Raw genomic sequence first — 20186 nt, 5'->3', positions numbered from 1 at the left:
AGGGCTTCTGTGTAACTTTAAAAGCACTGCCTTGGCAAGGAACAACATGATTTGCCTAACTTGGTGGATGCCAACAGAATGCTGGCAAGATCAGGAGCATAAGGATGTGATGAAAGAAAAATGTTGATCCTTATTAGTATTGAAATCACAGATGGAAGCTGAAAAGAAGTTAAAAATCCAATTCCGTTCTCATTATTTATACTGTTTTGGTTCTTTTTTTTTTCTACTAAAACTTGGACAGTGAAAACAGACCTGGAAGTTTGGCTTTTTGTTTTCTAGTCTGAGTCTTGACACTAGCAGGATGCCTGTTTTGGCTTCCAAAAATACAGGTTCCAACCTTAGAAATTTGCACACCTATTTATAAAAGTATAACTGGGTTCAAAAAATAATTTGATAAGTTCATGGTGGATAAGTGCATCATTGGCTACCAGCAGGAGGGGCCACCTCTAATAGAGATAAGTATGTTGTTCCTTCTTATGCTGGGATAAATCTGGCAAAGATCTCACATAAGTAAAGATAAGCCCACCCATAAGTGTTTGTAGTAGCTGGGCCCTAAAAGCTATTTTTAAAATTAAAATAAAGGATTTCACTACATTGAAGCATAGGGGCTATGTCTAGACTGCAAGCCTTTTTCAACAGAAGCTTTTTCGACAGTATCTTTTGAAAAAGCCTCTGTCGAAAAAGAGCATCCAGACAACAAGACAATTTTTCAAAAAAGCATCTCACTTTTTCAAAAGACAGTCTAGACACTCTCTTTAAAAAAAGGCATGTTTTCATGCAATAGCACCTTTTTTCTAAAGATGAGTATTGAAAAAAGGCGTTATTCCGTATAGAATGAGGTTTACCGCCGTTGACAAAACCACTGCGTTCTGTCGATTTACTGTCAACAGAATGCGGAGGTAGTCTAGATGCAGGTATAGTTTTTTTGAAAAAAGTCCACTTTTTTCAAAAAAAATCCTATGGTTTTGATACACCCAGAGAGAGAGAGAAAAAGTGTGAGAGAGAGATACACACCCTACCTTCAGGACCTAAAATTTCCTAAGGATGGCCCTTTAAGGATTTCTCTTTGCTTTCTTGCTGACAGTAGATACATTGCATGGTTTTCATTGCTAAATTTAAATTCAGCATTTTTTGTGTAATATGATTATTCCTTTGCCACCAAGTAATTATCTAAAAAACAAAAAAGAACAATAAAATCTATGAATTATAGTGGAGAACTCATGGCAGCTGCTCTCACTTCTGCAAGTTTCTTTTTATTTAGTCATTTTCATTTCTCAGCGGTTTTTTTAAGTAATTTTTTTTTATTTTGTTGGCTTGAGCTGCTAGTTGCACATATTTTAGGGACGTAGCTGGTAACTGGTTTATGGGAACTCAGTATTATGGGAATTCACCTTATAGAACTATAAATCCTGTAAAGGAGAGGCAGAATTTTAAGTTCTTTGAGATGTAACTTTTATTATAGGAATTACAGAGCACCTGAAAATATTGATATACTATGGCTAGCTAGTTCTCTCTTAATTATCACCAGATTTATAGGTTCAAGAAATTTTACCAGTATATCTAGTGTCTGTGCTGGTGAAAGTGCAGTCAGTAACAATAAAAGAAAAGTAATCTTTATTCAGCCTAATAAAAAGCCTGATTCATTTCAACTTATGTCAATGGAAAAACAACAATTGACTTCAATAACCTCAGGCCCACAATGAGGCTCTGTCTAGACTGCAGGCTTCTTTCGGAAGAAGCTTGTCTGGAAAAGATCTTCTGGAAACATTTCTTCTGAAAGAGAGCATCCGCACTGCAAAAGTGAATTGAAAAAGCAATCTGTTTTTTTGAAAGATAGTGTTCACACTGAATACATGCTATTTCACATTAAAGCTGTGATTACTATGGATTGAGTGGCCACCAGGGCACTTGTGTTTTTTCTTCTTTCCTCTTCTTTCAAGAGAACTTCCTCTTCACCATCCACACATGCCTTTTTCTGAAAGAGCTATTTCGTATAAAGGCTTCTTCCTTGTAGAATGAGGTTTACCAATGTTAGAAAAAAAACCTCTGTTCTTTCTATTTTCTTTCGGAAGAATTCAATTGCAGTGTGGACGCAATTGAAGGTTTTTTTGAAAAACAGCTGTTTTTCCAAAAAAAAAAAACCCTTTGTAGTGTAGACCTACCCTGAAGGCCTGACCCGAAAAAGCTCTTTACTATGTACATAATATTAAGCATACAAATAGATACAATGAAGTTCAAGGAACTTCTCATGTTTAAAGTTACACGTGCTCAAATGCTAGGCTGGATGACAGCCATTCAAACTGTATTGACACAGGAAAAATGCACATTGAATGAAAATGTTTCCCACTTACAGGAACTAAGTGTGATAATTTTTTGTCACTCTATGTTTCCTTGGGCAGAGACGTGTTTTGCTTGTGTACTGAACAATCTAGTGATCTAATTTTGAATTTCTTTAACATGCTTAATATTTGTTAAAGATAGTGAATGTGTTGCAAAGAGGGACAAGAATAAACCAGCTGTCTAACTAGTTTTCAAATACCTTGTTAGCACCCGTCATTGCTTTTATTAACCTCTTAAACAGACTGACATCGTGGATCTGGATCTTTACTGAATATTACTATCACTTACACCCTTGTGCAAGGAGTGCAAAGTGGGGGTGATATACTGCTTAATCATCATGTCATATTTCACACCCATTTTGCACAAGTACAAATGACACCATATAGTGCAAAGCAGTGGATTAGACCCAATGGTGATGTCACAGATGTAACTAAAGGCATCCCACTCTCTTAACAACCTCCATTATGCACTATTGCCATTTTCTGTCTGCGCCGCACAGCAGAATAGGTTACAAATGGATTTTGCCATTTGATTTCAACATGCTATTTGCAAAAGTAGAATGGCCGGTACAAATCAGAAGGAAGCGTTTACAAATATGATATCCTCATTTAACGCATTGCCAGCAGCTTCTCCATTATTTACTTCTGCAAGGTGCTCCCAAAATAGCCAAGTCCATTCTTTCCACCACATGCTAGAATAATCTGCAGAGCAGTCACTATTCACAACATCCGCTATTTTTTTTCCTCTCTCTCTCCTTTCTTTATACAAAGCCACACTTGGTGGATTTCAGCTGCTATCCAGCTACTTGGCAAAAGGATGTGAGAAACCAGCTTCTTATGGGCTTTCAATATGTATGGGATAGAGGGAGCACAGCAGTTCTTCGTTTTTTCCAAGAGAGCTGCTACTGCAGCAGCTCCAACAACAAAAATGCACAGTCGGCGGTTTCTTTATTTTCATCTTTGCAGCAGTCTTGGCACCGAGCTCTGGAATGGATAAATTAAAATGGTATCTGCCTAATCCCTCCGAGAGATTTGATTGCAACTTAGACGTTAGTATTTTCCTTGAACAAGCTTTAAAACATGGTGTCTTTTAAAGCCTGATCGTCGTTTTGGCATAATCAATTTTAATCTGTAACATTTGGAATGTGTTCTTTAATCTCTCAGGCACGGTTTGTGCAGCAAAGAAGGAAAGTCATTGCTGGTCCATACAGGAATGTGCATCAAAGGATTTTTCTTCTCTTGTGAGTCCTTTTAATAGGATCACTGAAATGCGCATAGGAAATACACTGTATTATATAGGTCTACAAAAACGAGCTTTTATTTTTAAGTGAAAGGTGTTCCATTGTGCCTCAGCTTGAAATATATTTCATAATAAAATGTATCAAATAGTCAGGCCTGGGGAATAATGTTCTCTTATATGCAGAACAGATACAATGGTAGGTAACGGTTGCACAAGCTTTTCATCTGAAACCCTGCCATTTTGCAGTTAGCCCCATCCAGGACTGATCACCTCCAAAATTTGAAAGGCAAATTCCATGTTTCTAGGTAAACACAGTTCTTGAGACTTCAGTGAAAGAGCCAATTCTGTACCTTTAAAAAAAATGGCATGGAACCTCTCCAGTACAAACTGAACTGAGACTACCAAACCATCTAAACAATAAAAAGGCTCTCAGGTGGAAGAAGTTTCAGACACTACATCCAGAAATTTCAAAAGCAGGGGAATGATTATGCCCATGAGACATTTAAGCGTCTCCAGTCGGGCACCCAAATAGTGCGACATGAAAACTCAGTGGCCGCATTGGGAAACTGGATTTGTTTCGAATCAATGATAATGATGCTTTGCATCTCACTGGTCCAACATGTCTGAGCATGCCTCGACTTTTTGTCGGAAAACATCTTGGCACTCTAGAAGACTTGTCTTCTTCAGATGATCATATGGACACATCTATCACAGAAAAGGATAAGGAGAAAATGCTCATTGCATACAGCCAACTTCCGACAGATTGGTAGCCCTAGCTCAGGAATTACAAAATAGTAAGACATATTGCTCATCTCTTAATCTAACCAACTCTTGCCATCCATTAAAGGAATCAAGAAAGAAGTCTAGAAAATGGTCTTATTGGGACATTTATGATTTCCAGAGCTCCCCTACCTCTGTAACACGCCTTAATTTTCTTTTCCCACATACTACCCTGCCAGCATACTTCTGACTTCTATAATGAATATTCTTCCAAAATTAGTCAGTCCTCCATGTTTGCTTATGAGAGCATGCTCACACCAGGAAATTCTCTCAAAATAACTTATTTCAAAATAACAACTCCCAAAATAGCTGTTTTGAAATAAGCTTTTTCTCCAAGGAAAGCAGAAGTTATTATTTTTAAGTAACCAGCCCCTTAGTTTGAAATAACGGGCTTGATCGCATGGACACACTGCTTGTTATTTCAAAATAAGGGTGTAGACCAGTGCTGAGATTGCTCACATGGTTCCAGTCAGTACTACTGTGTAATGCATGTGCTGACCAGTCCATTGTCAATGCCTTAAGTAATGGGACACAGAGCCAGTCTTAGAGGAGGGTGAGCCAGGTGGTCACCCGGGGATGCCATTTTCAAGGGGCTGCTAACAGAGCCCAACGGAAGCCTGCTCAGGACGTGGCAATTAAAGGGGCAAGACCGCATTCTGGCCCTTTTTTTTGCTCGACAAATTTTCCCCGGAGGTTGCCCAGGGCCACCAATTGGTTAGGACCAGCCCTGATGGGACATCTATAAGTTCCTTATAACAGAGGAGGGATCACATGAGAATTACCTGTTGTGTTCCCTCCCTCTGGGGCATCTGGTATTGGCCACTGTTGGCAGACAGAATACTGGGCTGGATGGACCGTTGGTCTGACCCAGTTTGGCCATTCTTATGTTCTTATGGAAACATACCGCAGTATCTAATTGACCTCAGTATCATACAACCTCAATTTTTCTTTGTTTAATTGCATCCCATAGTTGTATCCCTTTAAAATGGCAAAGGTTCTATGAATGTATTTGGATGAGTCTGGAAGAACAACAGAATTGACCTAAGGTTTTTCAGAGAGAAAATCTTGTAGAATGTGTCTTATAAAGGTTCTATTGACAATATCCTCACACGCAAAAGAGCTGCAGACCTGGTAAGATGTTTGTGATGGACCACTCTAATACTGTGGTTAGAGAAGAAGACAACAACTCTCATATCAGGCCCTCTGATCTTGACTTTCCTCCTGAATTGTTGTATGAAACCCTGGAAAAGTCTTTTAATAGGCATAGTCCAAACAAAAGGGACATGTAGATTTGGCGATTAAAAAAAATCATCCCTCTCTTTAAATTAATTTTTAATATGCTGTTTCAGAAATTACACCGTTTCAACCAGGTCTGTACCATAATAGTCAAGAAGTGAGGGTGGAGAGGAATATTCACTAAAACGTAATTCACATTTTCCCCCCAGTTTTGAAACAGACTGAAAATTGTAAAGTTTGAAAATCTTTGGCCAGCTCAAGCACTAATGTTCTTCTCTTGAACTCAGTGAAGTCAAGAAAAAAAGTCCCAATGACATCAGCAGGCGCATATATGAGATGCCTATTCTTCCTGCCCCTCAGTTCACACATCTGTAAAGTGGGTAGAAAAAAAGACAACACTTCCCCTGTGGCCATCTTGAGGTCTGACAAGTGCATGTGAAAAGTGTGTCCCATTTGGAAACTACTGGCATACCACCACAGGCATTCCATACACTTGCCATGAGATCAAAATAGTTGTTGTTTTTTTAACCCTCAGGTTCATCTTCCCTGCGAGAGTAGAAATCACCGTAGATTATTCTTGGCTAACCCATCTATGAACAGATCATCTTTCCAATATGCTGCTGACATATATATTCACAGGTTATCTATAATGCATTTATTAAAGCGACTTAAACCAACAATGGATGGGATTACCTGCCAGAATGACCAAGGAGTCTCTATTAATATTACTGAGTGCTGATGAGTTCAGTTGATATGCATTTTATTTTACTTTTTATCCTAGTGGGTAGAATGGCCTACACTGCTTTGCACTGGGTTAACTCCTTGAGTGCTGGTGCTCTGGACTGTGGCTATATCTAGACTGCAGGCTTCTTTCAGAAGAAGCTTTTCCAGAAGAGATCTTCTGAAAAAACTTCTTCCGAAAGAGAGCGTCCACACTGAGAAAAGTGCATCGAAAATGCAATCTGCTTTTTCAACAGATAGTGTCCACAGTATCTAGCATTTAAGCTGTGATTTCTATGGATGGAATGGTCACCAGGGCAACTGTGCTTTTTCTTCTTTCCTTTTCTTCCAAAAAAACACCCTCTTCCCCATCCACACATGCCTTTTTCCAAAAGAGCTCTTCCAATGTCAGAAGAAAACCTCTTCTTTCGATTTTTTTTCGAAAGAACGCAATTGCAGTGTGAACATAATTCAAGTTTTTTTCAGAAAAACTCTATATTTTAGACATACTTTGTGATACTGCTGGGAGCAGAATTCCCACCATTGGCTGCTTCACACACAAAAGGTAACTTTAGGGTTACGTCTACACTGCAAGGTTTTTGCACAAAAATGGTCATTTTTGCACAAAAAAGCCTGCGGAGCATCCACACCTCAAATGCGCTTTTGCGCAAGTTAATCAGCAGTAAAATGGCAGACTAGAGGGCTTTTGCTGAAGTAGGGAAACCTCCTTCTATGAGGCATAACTCCCTTTTGTGCTACAGCTATTGCACAAAAAGGCAAGTGTGGACACTTGCACAAGAAACCCCTATCAGCAAAAGCACAGGTGCTCTGATAGTGCTTTGTGCTCTTGCACAAAAGCACATCACTTTTGCGATGCACTTAAAGATGTAGATGTGCTCTTGTGCAAAACGTTTTGTGCAAAAACTCTTGCACAAAAGGCTTCTTGCACAAGAAGCCTGCAGTGTAGACGTAGTCAATAGGGCTTGATCCAAACCCGTTGAGAGACTTAACATTGTTTTGGATTAAATCTGTACTGTGTGACCGATAAACATTTACTTCAGATTAAGGAAGAAGAAGTGTAGAGGTAAACTGAGGCAGTCCATTATTCCCTACAACAAGTAAAGAGGTAAATTACAATGGGCATGAGAGAAGGGAGAGAAAGAGAGATTCTGGTCCTAAGCTTCATCGAGGTCTTTTTGTGTCATTACAGTGTCACAAAGCGGCTCAGAAGTAGGTATAGCCACAGCAACACCACAGTATGTACAACACTATCCAGTGGTGTGCAGCAATTACTATCATTCTTGGCTGAAAAAATAGAGAGCCTGATGAAATGAATAGATGGGGTTCCCCCTATCCTGAGGGTTCTCTGGCTTCGAAAATCTGCCCATTGGGCCATTGGTAGACAGTGTGAGTTATGAAGATGGACTAAAATGGCACACAAGCATCGTGGCATTGGAAAGATAGAAAGGCAGCTTTCTGCATATATCCAGGCCCACACCTGCCTTATGTGCTGGGTATGGTCTTTAACTTCAGAGCCAGAGAGAACAATATATGACTCTCTGTGTAATATCTCCCCTTAGAACTCTCTTCTGCAGCATTTAAAACTGACTTTCTAACACCAGCCTAGTAAAGAGGCATAGAACTTTGAGCCCAACTTCTAATATGTGTGTATTTTTTTCTGTTCCTGCTTAGTTGTGCTCATGTTTACATTATTTCTGTCTGTTTACAAATTGCTTTTTAAGACAATACAGGAGTTAGCCTTATTACATTATTTCTGGTTTTGGGAGGTGGGAAAGAGCATTACAGGAGACCCAAATTTCATGTCATTTGTGGGTCCCTGGTACTTAAAAATAAGTGTGGGTATGTCTACACTTGCTCCCTAGTTCGAGCTAGGGATGTAAATGTAGGCAACCAAAATTGCTAATGAAGTTGGTATTTAAAGATCCTGTGCTTCATTAGCATGATCTCACGGCGCATTACTCCACGCAACAGCTGATTCAAACCAGGAAGTGCACGCTGGGACGCATTCGAACTAATGCTAATTTTTTGAGGAGTAATGTTAGTTCGAACCAAGGGGTTTGGTTCGAACTAACGTGTCCCGTCGTGCACTTCCGGCGAGATCATGCTAATGAAACGTGGGATATTTAAATACCCACTTCATTAGCAATTTCGGTCTCCTACATTTGCATCCTTAGCTAAAACTAGGGAGCAAATGTAGACGTACCCTTAGTGAATAAAAAAGCAAAATACAAATACCAGGGTGTAGTTATGTATTCCTGGTCAAACAGTGTACTCACCACTGTACAGAGCAAGAGAGAGGTTGAATTTATACTCTAAGGTCATGTCTACACTACAAAGAAGATCAATACAATAGCAGTTGACCTTCTAGGTTCAATTTAGTGGGTCTAGTGAAGACCCGCTAAATCAAACTCAGAGGTCATCTCCATCAGTGCTGGTACTCCTGCTCTTCATGAAGAATAAGGAAAGCTGATGGGAGTGTTTGCTCCCATTGACTTCCCGCTGTGTGGACGGTGATTTAAAAATACGTCGACTCCAGCTACGTAATTAATGTAGCTGGAGTTGCGTATCTTATGTTGCTTCACAACAGCACATGCTTTTTTACAGCCACTGGGTCATGACATCACAAAGCAGTATCATCATAGTACCAGTTGTTTACATCACAGAATACTCGGTCACCTCTTACCATGCCCTAGCTAAATACACTGGCCATTTTTTTCAGGGACTATTTATTGGTCTTGTTGACAAAATTTGGTTTGGCCCCATTGAAACTGCACTGAGCCCATAAAATACATGATAGGATTTCAGCCTCAGTGTGCAACCATTACAGGGTATCCCCGCAGAGCACTGAAAGAAGTTAGGCTTAGTGACTGTTGCATTCTGCAAATACACAGACTGACAATAAAAAAGTGAGGTTGGCAATAACACGCCGATCCTTTGTTCCGTCAACCACCGACACAAAATCACAGTGGATTCTGTGCTGAACACTTCCTTTCTTTCAATGCTAATTTTTTCTTACACACACACACACACACACACACACACACACACACACACACACACACACACTAACTTAGCAGATGCTGCAGTGTTAGTGTCGCTTGATATGCAAAAACCATATGTTCCCTAAAAGCTGTTTGCTCAGCTTCAGAGATTTTGCTGGTGAGATAAGTGGATAGGCATATTTGTTTTTGTTTACTTCCTGGCCCCTCTTTTTCCTTCCTCAGATGCAAGTGGTCAGCAACACCAATGGAAGCTGAAAGAGCTTCAGCCATGTGAGCAGAGGGGAAGGCAAGGGAAGAAGAAGGATTATTGTAGATTCCCACTGGAAGACAGACTCTGCTGTGGCTCTGAAGTACAACCCACGTGGCCCAGCATGGGGTGTAAATAATGCATGCTAGTAAGAGACATCAGATGGAATTTTTCTCTCTGAATGAATAACTTCTAAAACAAAAACCTCCTTTGCATCCATTATATAGGTTTCAATAAAGAAAAGAAAATTCAGCGCTAACACATGGTTCACGCCCTGCACAAATTCCCCTCCCTCGCCTAAAGATGCTTTGCCACAAGAATAAAATTAACCCAGCAACTAATTAAGAGCAAGGCTGGATTGAACAAATAACCCTTAAACCTGGATTTGAGTGAGACCTGTGTATGTCAGTAAATAAAGCTGGTGAATTACTAACGTTTAGCAAGCCTATATATAGATTCCAGGACTCCATATTCCATTTATGGAAAAACACAGAACAAAACAGGAGGAACACACAAAGGCTATGTCTACACTGCACAGTTATTTTGGATGAAGGTGCCAAATTGTAGGCAATTATTTTGGAATAACAGCTGAGCATCTACACTTCAATTCCGTTATCACAAAATAATTTCAAAATAATGGACGGCTTATTCCGACTTCTGTAAACCTCGTTCTATGAAGAATAACTCCTATCCCAAAATAGCTATTTTGAAATAAAGCGTGTGTAGATGCTCCACTACTGCTATTTCGAAATAGCCCCTCACCAGGCCCATTTTAAGTTATTCTTCCTGGGGCTCTAAATCGAGATAGCACATCTACATTAGGGAAGCCTGTATTGGACTAATTTTCAGACTTCCCTGCACTGGTAGATGTGCTATTTTGAAACAGGCTATTTCAGAATAACTATTCTGGAATAGCTTATTCTGAAATAACTATGCAGTGTAGACATAGCCAAAGGGAAAATTTCTAAGAGTGTCTGTGTCTATATATGGCTAGCTCACTTGTGAGCCTTTGAAAATCCCCCTCATAAAAAGACAATAATCGCAATGCAGTTTCCTAACATCAGTGAATTCAGACAGCTTCATAGGTATCTGGGTACCTAAGTATCTAATTAGATAATTTTCTTTTAAGTGGGGGTGTCTACAGTTTGGCACCTAAATCCATATTCCGGAATCTAAACCAGTTTGCATGATACCACATGACACCTTTTAGATACAGTTTAAATGACAATAATGTGATGGGATCGTGAAAGTGTTCCTGATGTCCTTTGAGGTATGGTGTGCCATCTGGCAGTTGGCACTGATGAACTGCCAGAGTCACAGCCAGCTCCATTTTGACTGAATAACATGTTTATATGATAGTTCTGCTACCGCCATATGCAATCTTTATTTTGGTGATCTAAATTAAAAGAATTTTTAGTTTCATTCCAGCTGTTAATGGTCACCGCCTATATCACAACATGACCATTGAAATGTGTCATGTTGGGTTTCCTACGGAAGTGGTGAAAACTCTAATCTTAGACAGTTTAAGGCCTGACTTGACAAAGCCCTGGCTGGGATGAGTTAGTTGGAATTGGTCCAGGGTCAAACAGGGGGTTGAAGTAGATGACCTCCTGAGGTCTCTTCCATCCCTAATCACCTATGTTTTTATGGTCTTTTAGGCATCTTCAGGAGAGAGGCCCAAGACTGAACTGAGTTGGAAAACCAAGTATCTCATCCCTCCAAGTCAGTTCAAAGCTTTGGGTGGGTCAATAAGAAGGTCAGTACCTGTGCTGAATAGAGGACTTCAGTCTTTAGAACTGTATGAATCCAGCGCTAAGCACTGTACAATGCTACAGATTTGAAATACCAGAACTTCAAAAAGGGCTCCAAATGTCCCCCCACATCGGACCTGTCCATTCCTGTCTTTTCTTTTCTCTCCCTAAAACTCTGTGATAATATTGCTGTCTTTTACCTCCTCCCTCTTGATTTTAAATTAATAAAATCAAATGTATACAGAGCTCTGGTATATATATAATTTTGCTGGCCATGCCAGCCAAGTACTACAATGTATTATCCAAAGAACTTGGGCTGTGAAGCTACCGAATAGTGATGATTTTCCCTTCTGCATTTAGTGGTGCTTCAGCATTACCGCTGCAGACTTCCTCAGGGGAACTACAGTTGTTGTTTTTTTTTTGTTGTTTTTTAAAGAGAAAGAGAGAGAAAGAATAAAGACAGAAAGAAATAATCATTGAAGAATGTCCTGGGAGAACAGAGAAGTGAAAAAGTCAAAGAAAGAAGAAGTTTAGACTTCCTTGACTATTGGAACACCTCATACGAAAATAAAATAATCACTTTTTAGGGTAACGGGATTTATATCATTTGAAATTGTGTATACACAATCAGCATTTTGTCTGCTTTTAGGACAAAGGAAGTCTATTCTATCCGAGCAAGCTATTCTTTTGCTAGAGGAAAACAGACAGCGGGTAGAAAATATAGAATTGGTGCACAATCTGGAGTTAAGACATCACTATTATAAATAAAACAGAACATAAACAGAAAGGCTCCTGAAATATATGTATGTACACATCCAGGCCACTTAATTAGCTTCATTAACACAGGTGCTTGAATTGACAGATATTTCTTCTGCTATTTTAGATAGATAGATAGACAGATATTCTGTTATTTCCACTCCAATTCATCTGATGAAGAAGGTTTTACTCATGAAAGCTCATGATTAGTCACTAAGGTGCCATGGGACCACTCATTTTTAAAGTAACAGACTAAGGGCACATTTACACTGCGGAGCAAAAGTCAAATTAAGCTATGCAATTTCAGCTACATCAATTGTATAGCTGAAGTTGAAATCGCTTAATTTGGCTTTTTGGCTCTATCTACACAGCAGGAAGTTGAAGGAAGGAGACTCTTCATTCGACTTCCCTTACTCCTTGTGAAATGATGGTTACAGAAGTCGGAGTAAGAAGTCCACCATCTTGAGATGATTTTGAAATAATGGGCTTGCTGTGTAGACACCTACCCGGTTATTTCAAAATAACGCTGCAGTGTAGATGTGACTTAATATGGCTTTCTGAGATTCTTAAATGGGGGCATTAATAGTTCTTCTCTCCCACTGTTTGCCTGACTTACCTACTGAGATTGTAAAGCGTTTTGTGACAGGGACTTCCTCTCATTATGGGTCTAGACAATGCTTTGGACAATTGGGCTCGATTTCAAGGGAGCCGTTAAGCACTGTTGTCATGAGAACAAGATGAAAGACTCATACTCCATCCTGAAAATCTTATTGGTCGCATAAACAGACAACAAAACTTAAACAAACATTCAGACACATTTTCAATATAGTTTAGACAAGTGCCAAAGTGTCCAAGCCACTTTTGAATATGGGATTTAAACTCTTAAGTCACCCTGGGCATTTTGGAAAGATGTCACTCTGTCGCTAAGCGCAGTGATACTAAGAGTACTTTGCGTACTAAGCATGCTCAGTGTTCTTGCGGTGGTGTGTAAGGTACCGAAACTGTCAACTCAGCTAGCATGGGTATAAATGGCATTGTAGAGGGTGAGGCACTGCTAAGGTGGGTAGAGTAAAGACACATCAGAACCAGGGTTGTAGACCCTACATGGGTCTTTCCATACCTAGGCACTTCCACCCCACACTTCTGCACTTCTATTAATAGCAGTGTAGCAGCCCACTGCTCTGTTGCTGGACCCTTTCCCTGCTGCAGTGAATGAGGAAAAGGTCTGACAACGGAGACCCTGCTGCCTTTCCTCTGCCAGAGATTTTCACTGCCCTGTGCAGCTACAAACCACAGCGAACAAGAACACAGCTTGCCTTTGAATGCGGCATGTAAAAACATGGTACCGTCACACCACCTCAAGCGTAGACAGGGCCTACGCAAGATGGAACATTAAGCCAAATGTGTCTTTCACTCCGAGCGAGCTTGCCACATTGTATCACTACAGCTGGGGAGAGAGAATAGCAGCTTGCGAGCTAGGCTTTTAAGCTGAAGAAAAGTTACTGGTGTCAAGGCCACCACAGGGATCAATGTTGGTTGGAGCTGCAGCTTTTCAGTACCTGGAATGACTCAGAGCACATGATTTAAACTAAAAAATGTCTGGTGTGCCGATGATGCTAAATTGGGAGGAAAGGTCACCCATGAGAAACAATACAGTCAGGTAGGGAAGGATTTAGATCATTTAAGTACTTGAGCTAATAGATAGCGAATTCAATGCAGAATAATGAGTCTCGGAGAATGTAATAAAAGGACATAATATCTGCTTAATGGGAAGGTACTACAGCATATTGACCTGCAGAGAGATATGAGAGTTATTTTAATAATAAAAAAGCCCTATATTAAAGCTTTCAGCTCAATTATTGTTAAGGAAATACAGTGTATTTTGTTAGGACCTCACCCAAAGTACAGCATTCGGCACTAATCACTAGACAGTTCAGGAAGCATATTTAGAATGGGTCTTTCAGGGGTGATTTGTAGAGCAATCTAATGAAAGCACATTTTGGAGATACAAGTTTTGAGGACATTACAGAGAAGATTGACTGTATCCTCGCCAGAAAGTCAGAGCCTTTAGAGGTGACTGTCTAAGACATTCACTGCTAACGTAATGAATATTTGGCAGTGAAAGGGGCAGGGTTGAGGTGCTCGTTACTTTAACCCCTCAATTGCATTAGGCTAAGGGCATCAGGACGTTATGGAGCAGATTCGGATCCAGATTTGGGCCAGTGCAAGTCCACTGAAATCAAAGCCAGATTTACACCAGGGTAACTCAGCACAAAAAATCTGGCCTCAAATCTCCCAGGGAACACGGGCACAGTGCAGGTCTCCCTCTTTGTATCTGATGTTATTTCATTTGGCATAGCAATATCACAGGCAGGCTTTGTACATCGAGACTTACAGAGTCTAATGGGGAGAGGTTCTGCTTAAAAAGGCTGTGAACCAGTGATGCCTAAAAAAGAAAGAAATGAAAGAATGTCACATGGAGACGGGAAGCTGCTTTCTGTCTGAGTGGCAGAAAAATGACTGACTACAGCGAGGATTTGGTGGGCAAAATCCCGTTTGCTTTCTTCTGTTCTCTGCAAAGGCAAGGTCATCACACTGCCTGGTTTACACTAGGGCTTTATTCAAAATTAACCCCTTTAAGTCAAATTGATAAGTGGAGCGTCCACAATACCAAGTACAGGCTGCTTATTTCAAAATATCTACTCCTGCTTTCCTTGAGACATAACACTCATTTCAAAATAGCCGCAGCGTGGACGCTCAGGTGATGCTATTTCAAAAGTATGACTCCTGAGAGTAATCCAGACTAATTACTCCCCAGTGCTTCCTGGGGCTCTCAGTGGAGGTAGCATGTCCATATTAATAGAGCCTGTCTCAGACTAAAGTCAAGACTTCCACATAGTGAGGTCATGCTATTTCAATTTTGTTAATTCAGGAATTATTAAATCAATTTGAGTTGTTTTGAAATAGTTTCCTAATGTAAACATGCCCCTAGAGCTCTAATTTAGGTTATGTCTACACTATCATGTAGAAGAGTGATTCCCCTGGCTGAATACACATATCTCTCATTGAGCTAGCGTGAGTACAAATAGTCATGTATACACAGCAGCACTAGAAGACACAACAGAGGCATAGCTGAGAGATGCCAAGTTTGAATCTCAGGGAACGTCTACACTGCAAGGTACTGCTACCCTGTAGCTACACAAGCCGCCCATTATTTTAAAATATTTTTCAAAATAACGGGGGCATTATTTCACCATCCTGGTAAACTTTGTTGCACGAGGGATAAGGGATGGTTTGAAATAGTGCTTTATTTTGAAATTTAGATGCACCAAATTTCAAAATAAGCTATTTTAAAATAAAATCAAAATAAGATAGGCAATTTGCATAGTGCAAATTGTGAATCTTATTTTGAGTTTAAGGTGCAGTGGAGATGCATCCCAGACTGGTGGGCATATAATTGGCATGTATACATCCTGCCTCTCTTCTCCCCCCCTGCAATGTACATTCAGAAGAACTCAATGAGAGCTAACATGAGTCATATATACACAATCATGGAAATCACACCCCTCACTCATACTATAGACCTAGCCATAAGGAATATAGGTGAGGTTCTCATGAAGTAGACCTCTAGTGCTTTGTGTTTTCCTTTTCAAGAGCGTGACAAAAGTCATTGCTATCTCCAAGACCTTGGTTGGAGTAAACTGGCATAGCTCCACTGACATCAAGAGAGCTACTACGTAACTGATGCTGTGGCCTGAGATATCTAGCTACACCAAGAGTCAAGCCCTTTTTGACTGTAGATTTCTATTTTATTTGACCATTACTAGGTGGCTTTGTTCACCATCTGTGCCTCCTCTCAAGTGGGCCTTCTCCAGCTGCTCTCAGGATCAGAGCACAAATGGAAGCTTGCAAGTGCCGGAAAATGGGAGCCTCTCTCTCCCTGTGGGCTTATCTAGACGATGTGAAAAAGTAGAAAGAAGATTCTTCTGAATGCACTTTCGAAAGCTCTGCTTTTGAAAGTGAAAGTAGACGCAGCTTTTTCAGCTAACCCCCCTTTATTGAAAACCTGCTTTTCCTCAAAAATGAGATTTACGCAGCTTTTCGACAAAGGGAGGGGGTCGCCGAAAAAGCCACATCTAAACTACTTTCACTTTCAAAAGCTCTGCTTTTGAAAGTGCAGTCAGAAGAAGATATGCAAATTTCCGTGGAATTTGCATATCCTCTTTCGACTGTTCCGCATAGTCTAGATAAGCCCTGAATCTGTGTGGCCAACTCAGGTGGCATGATTCACAAATTTCAGGCTCTCTCAAAGTCTTGTGTTTGAACTCAGGGAAATTAATGTCTGCCACTTGCAAGTCTATTCACTCGGGTCACTTTTTTCCTCTCCCTTTTTGAATGACACAAAATGCATCTATGTGTTCCGTGCTGTTGTTTTGTAGCTAGGCAGTAAAATGTTGCAGCAACAATGTGGATTAAACCAGACAATCACCAGCTCTTAAATGAACTCATACAAGAAAAGACAAGCACCTCCTATCACCTTTGGGTGAATACTTTTCACAAGGTTATCACTCTATTTCTGACCTATCAGTCCTCACCCTCAAAGGAAACCTGCACAAAATTTTCAAAACAGTTCAAAATCATAACCTTGCTAGATGCTAAAAATCATACACTCAAAGACACTGGATTTATGGTTTATTATTAGCACAATCTATAATCCACTAACAATCTTCTCAGCTGCCTTTCTGCTCCCCTTTCTTTCTCCCCTATGAGTGGAGGGGGTGTTAACAGGTCTATTCACATTAAATGGTCCCTTGGAATATAGCTACTTATGCAAAACAATCTGTTCCACCTTGTACTTAGCTGGGATGTTCCAAGAACTTTTCCTGGACCTGAAGAAGAGCTCTGTATAAATTTGAAAGTTTTTATCTTTCAATAACAGAAATTCATCCAATAGCAGATATTACCTCACGCACCTTGTCTCATATAATGCTACTAATTCAGATTGGGGGAGCGAGTCCTTTGAAAGCATAATTGAGTGGGTGCTTTTTGTGATGGGGTACTGTCACAGAAATCTCCTGGGGCTCGTTTACATTGGCCCCTTTTCCGGAAGGGGCATGGTAATTTTTGAAATCGCAATAGGGAAATGCGCGGGGGATTTAAATATCCCCCGCGGCATTTAAATAAAAATGTCTGCCGCTTTTTTCCGGCTTTTAGAAAAGCCGGAAAAGAGCGTCTACACTGGCCCCGATCCTCCGGAAAAAGCGCCCTTTTCCGGAGGATCTTATTCCTACTTCGAATTTCAAAAATTACCATGCCCCTTCCGGAAAAGGGGCCAATGTAGACATAGCCCTTGGGATTGTTTCCCAGTGTGCAGATTATGCCACTCACATCCACCTTCTTGCCTTCTGGGGCTCCCCACCATCGTGTCCTGCTATGCCTGATGCTCTGATTGGCACCAGACAAGGCATGGAATTGGTGTTCCCCCAAAGAACAATGCAGACACTCAACCACTTCTGCTCTGGAAGACTGCATTTCAAGGGCACAGCATCCAGAAAACCAACCTCCAAAAGGTATCAAATCCCAAATAAATCCATATTTATCTGCAAAAATTGTACATAAGGAAAGCTTATGAGGATATTAAAACTCTATATCAATGAAGGAGAGATATGCACACTGGTTGTTTCCACCAGGTAACAATTATTTACATTGGGACTGTTAGTAAGCAAAAGGTTGGTTTCTTTTTGTTAAGTACAAACAGTAGAATTTAAGTGGTTGCAAATGAAAACAGTCAGAATAAAGTTACTAAGTTAAAGTGAAAAGAAAATTCATAGCTAGTTCTAAGTCACTAAAAAAACACTTATTGCAAGCAGATTCTCACCATAAAGAGCTATTCTTATTTTAGGCATAATTTTCAGGTCAGAAACTACTTTACCCTGACTTGGGTCTCTAACCCTTTGTATTCTTTCAGGATTTTGCAGGGCAGCTGAAAACAAAAGAATGATAGCTTCCCATTGCTTAAATAGTCTTTCCGCCAGACCAGGAAGCTTTTGTTTTATGTATTTTGTATTATCTGGATTACCCTTGAAAGGTGTTTGTCTAATTTTCTCTTAAAAATCTCCATTAATGGAGATTCCATAAACTTCCTAGGCAATTTATTTCAATGCTTAACCACCTTGACAGTTAGGAAGTTTTTCCTAATGTCCAACCTAAACCTTCCTTGCTGCTCTTTAAGCCCATTGCTCCTTGTCCTATCCTAAGAGGTGAAGGTAAACAATTCTTCTCCATCTTCCTTGTAAGAGCCTTTTTATGTGCTTGAAAGCTGTTATCATGTCCCCTCTCGGGCTATGTCTGCACTACATATTTCTTGGGCAAGAAGCTTTTTGCGGAAGAGCTCTTCAGCAAAAACTTCTTGCACAAAAGCACGTCCACTCTGCAAAAACACATTGAAAAAGCGATGCACTTTTACGCAAGAGAGTGTCCAGACTGCCTGGATGCTCTCTCATAAGACAGTGATGATAGCTATTCACAGAATGGCCACCAGGGCACCAGTGCTTTTTTTGGTAGGGGTTTTTTTGTGCAAAAAGAGGCAGTTTCCGTCCCCACACACCTTTTTGTGCAAGAGCTCTTGTGCAAAAAGGAATTATTCCTCGTAGAAAGGAATAGTTATTGTGCAAACCCCCTCTCTTCTTTCGATTTTTTTTTTCAGAATCGCACTTGAGGTATGGATGCTCATAGCCGTTTTTCCCTAAAAACTCTGTAGTGTAGACATAGCCTTAGTCTTCTTTTTTCAGGCTAATGAAATCTTTTTTTTTTTTCAATATTCCCTCATAGAGCCATGTTTTCTAGACCTTTAATCGTTGTTGTTCTTCTTCTTTGGACTTTTCTTCTTCCATTTGTTCACAACTTTCCTGAAATGTGGAGCCCAGAACTGAACACAATACTCCAGTTGAGGCCTAATCAGTGCAGAGCAGAAAGGAAGATTTGTGTCTTGTGTTCTGCTCACTACCTTCTTGCTAATAACATCCCAGAATGATGTTTACATTTTTTGCAACAGGATTATACTGACGACTCATATTTAGCTTGTGGTCCACTGCGGCTCCCAGACCCCTTTCCACAGTGCTCCTTCATTTCCCATTTTGTATGTGTGCAGTCAGCTCAAAAGCATTTCAAAAAGAACCCACAAGGGGGCTACTGATCTAATTAGAGCCCGTCCATCATAGCTCCTTGTTACACTACAGAGAGCCTAACAAACAACTATACACGCATGTGTGCACAAGAAATGCTAATAAACTTTCCCTGTATTGTTTTCGTGCATTTCATACGAAGATCCCAAAATGTTTTCCAAAGCTTGCAGAGCATTTTACCCAATACCCTCCTTGATCACATAGGCTTGAACTCACACGAGCCGTAGCTCACAAAAACTGGTTCTTATCATAGCTATAAGAATCATATTCCTTCTGGCAAGTACTTCGGGCACTTCAACTCAACTCTGGTCTACACTAGGATCTTAGTCCAAAATAACCCCCCCAAATTGGAAATAGGATGTGATGCGTCCACACTACCAAGCTTGCTATTCTAGAACACGAGGCCATAGAATTCAAACTTTGTAATCCTGCTTTTCACAAGGAATAATACGATTTCCGAACTTGTACTTTCAAAATAATGTTAGTGTGGATGCTTCGGTGCTGCTAATTGGAATTAATTAGCCTCTGGGAGGCCTCCCTTAGCTCCCCAGAGTGTTTCCTGGGGCTCTGAGTCTGAGGTAAGGTGCCCACATTAACAGAGCCTGCCTCGGACTAATTTCAATGCTTCCCCATAGTAAGAACACACAAGTATGAATCTGATACATCGGGAGTTCTAAAGTTGAATTCAGTAATTTTGAAATAATTTTAGACATGCCCCTAGAGCCATATAGGGATCTAACTTTTGGTGGGCTCTCCCCAGAGTAATGCGCATACTCAGGAGTCACAAAATAAATAGGGCCCTTTACTACCATTCTGACAGCAATAAGAGTACACAGGGAATAGAGAGGATGCAAGATAATTCTGTTCAAGTTGTTAATGTAACAGTCAATAATATTGGGAGGGCAAAATA

At 40.3% G+C, this 20186-nt stretch overlaps 1 long non-coding RNA gene across 1 annotated transcript in view; it reads left to right on the top strand.

Moving 5' to 3' along the window:
- The window catches only part of LOC142829776 (uncharacterized), a 54611-nt gene extending 42975 nt beyond the window's left edge, over positions 1–11636 (top strand). The window contains exons 3-4 of the long non-coding RNA XR_012904531.1: positions 9561–9733; positions 11244–11636. This is a non-coding gene — a long non-coding RNA (uncharacterized LOC142829776). The remainder of the gene's footprint in view (positions 1–9560; positions 9734–11243) is intronic.
- The last annotated feature ends 8550 nt before the right edge of the window (positions 11637–20186 follow it).

Source organism: Pelodiscus sinensis, chromosome 6 (genome assembly GCF_049634645.1).
Source record: "Pelodiscus sinensis isolate JC-2024 chromosome 6, ASM4963464v1, whole genome shotgun sequence".
Lineage (NCBI taxonomy): Eukaryota > Metazoa > Chordata > Testudines > Trionychidae > Pelodiscus > Pelodiscus sinensis.
This window is presented reverse-complemented; position numbering and strand designations above follow the sequence as displayed.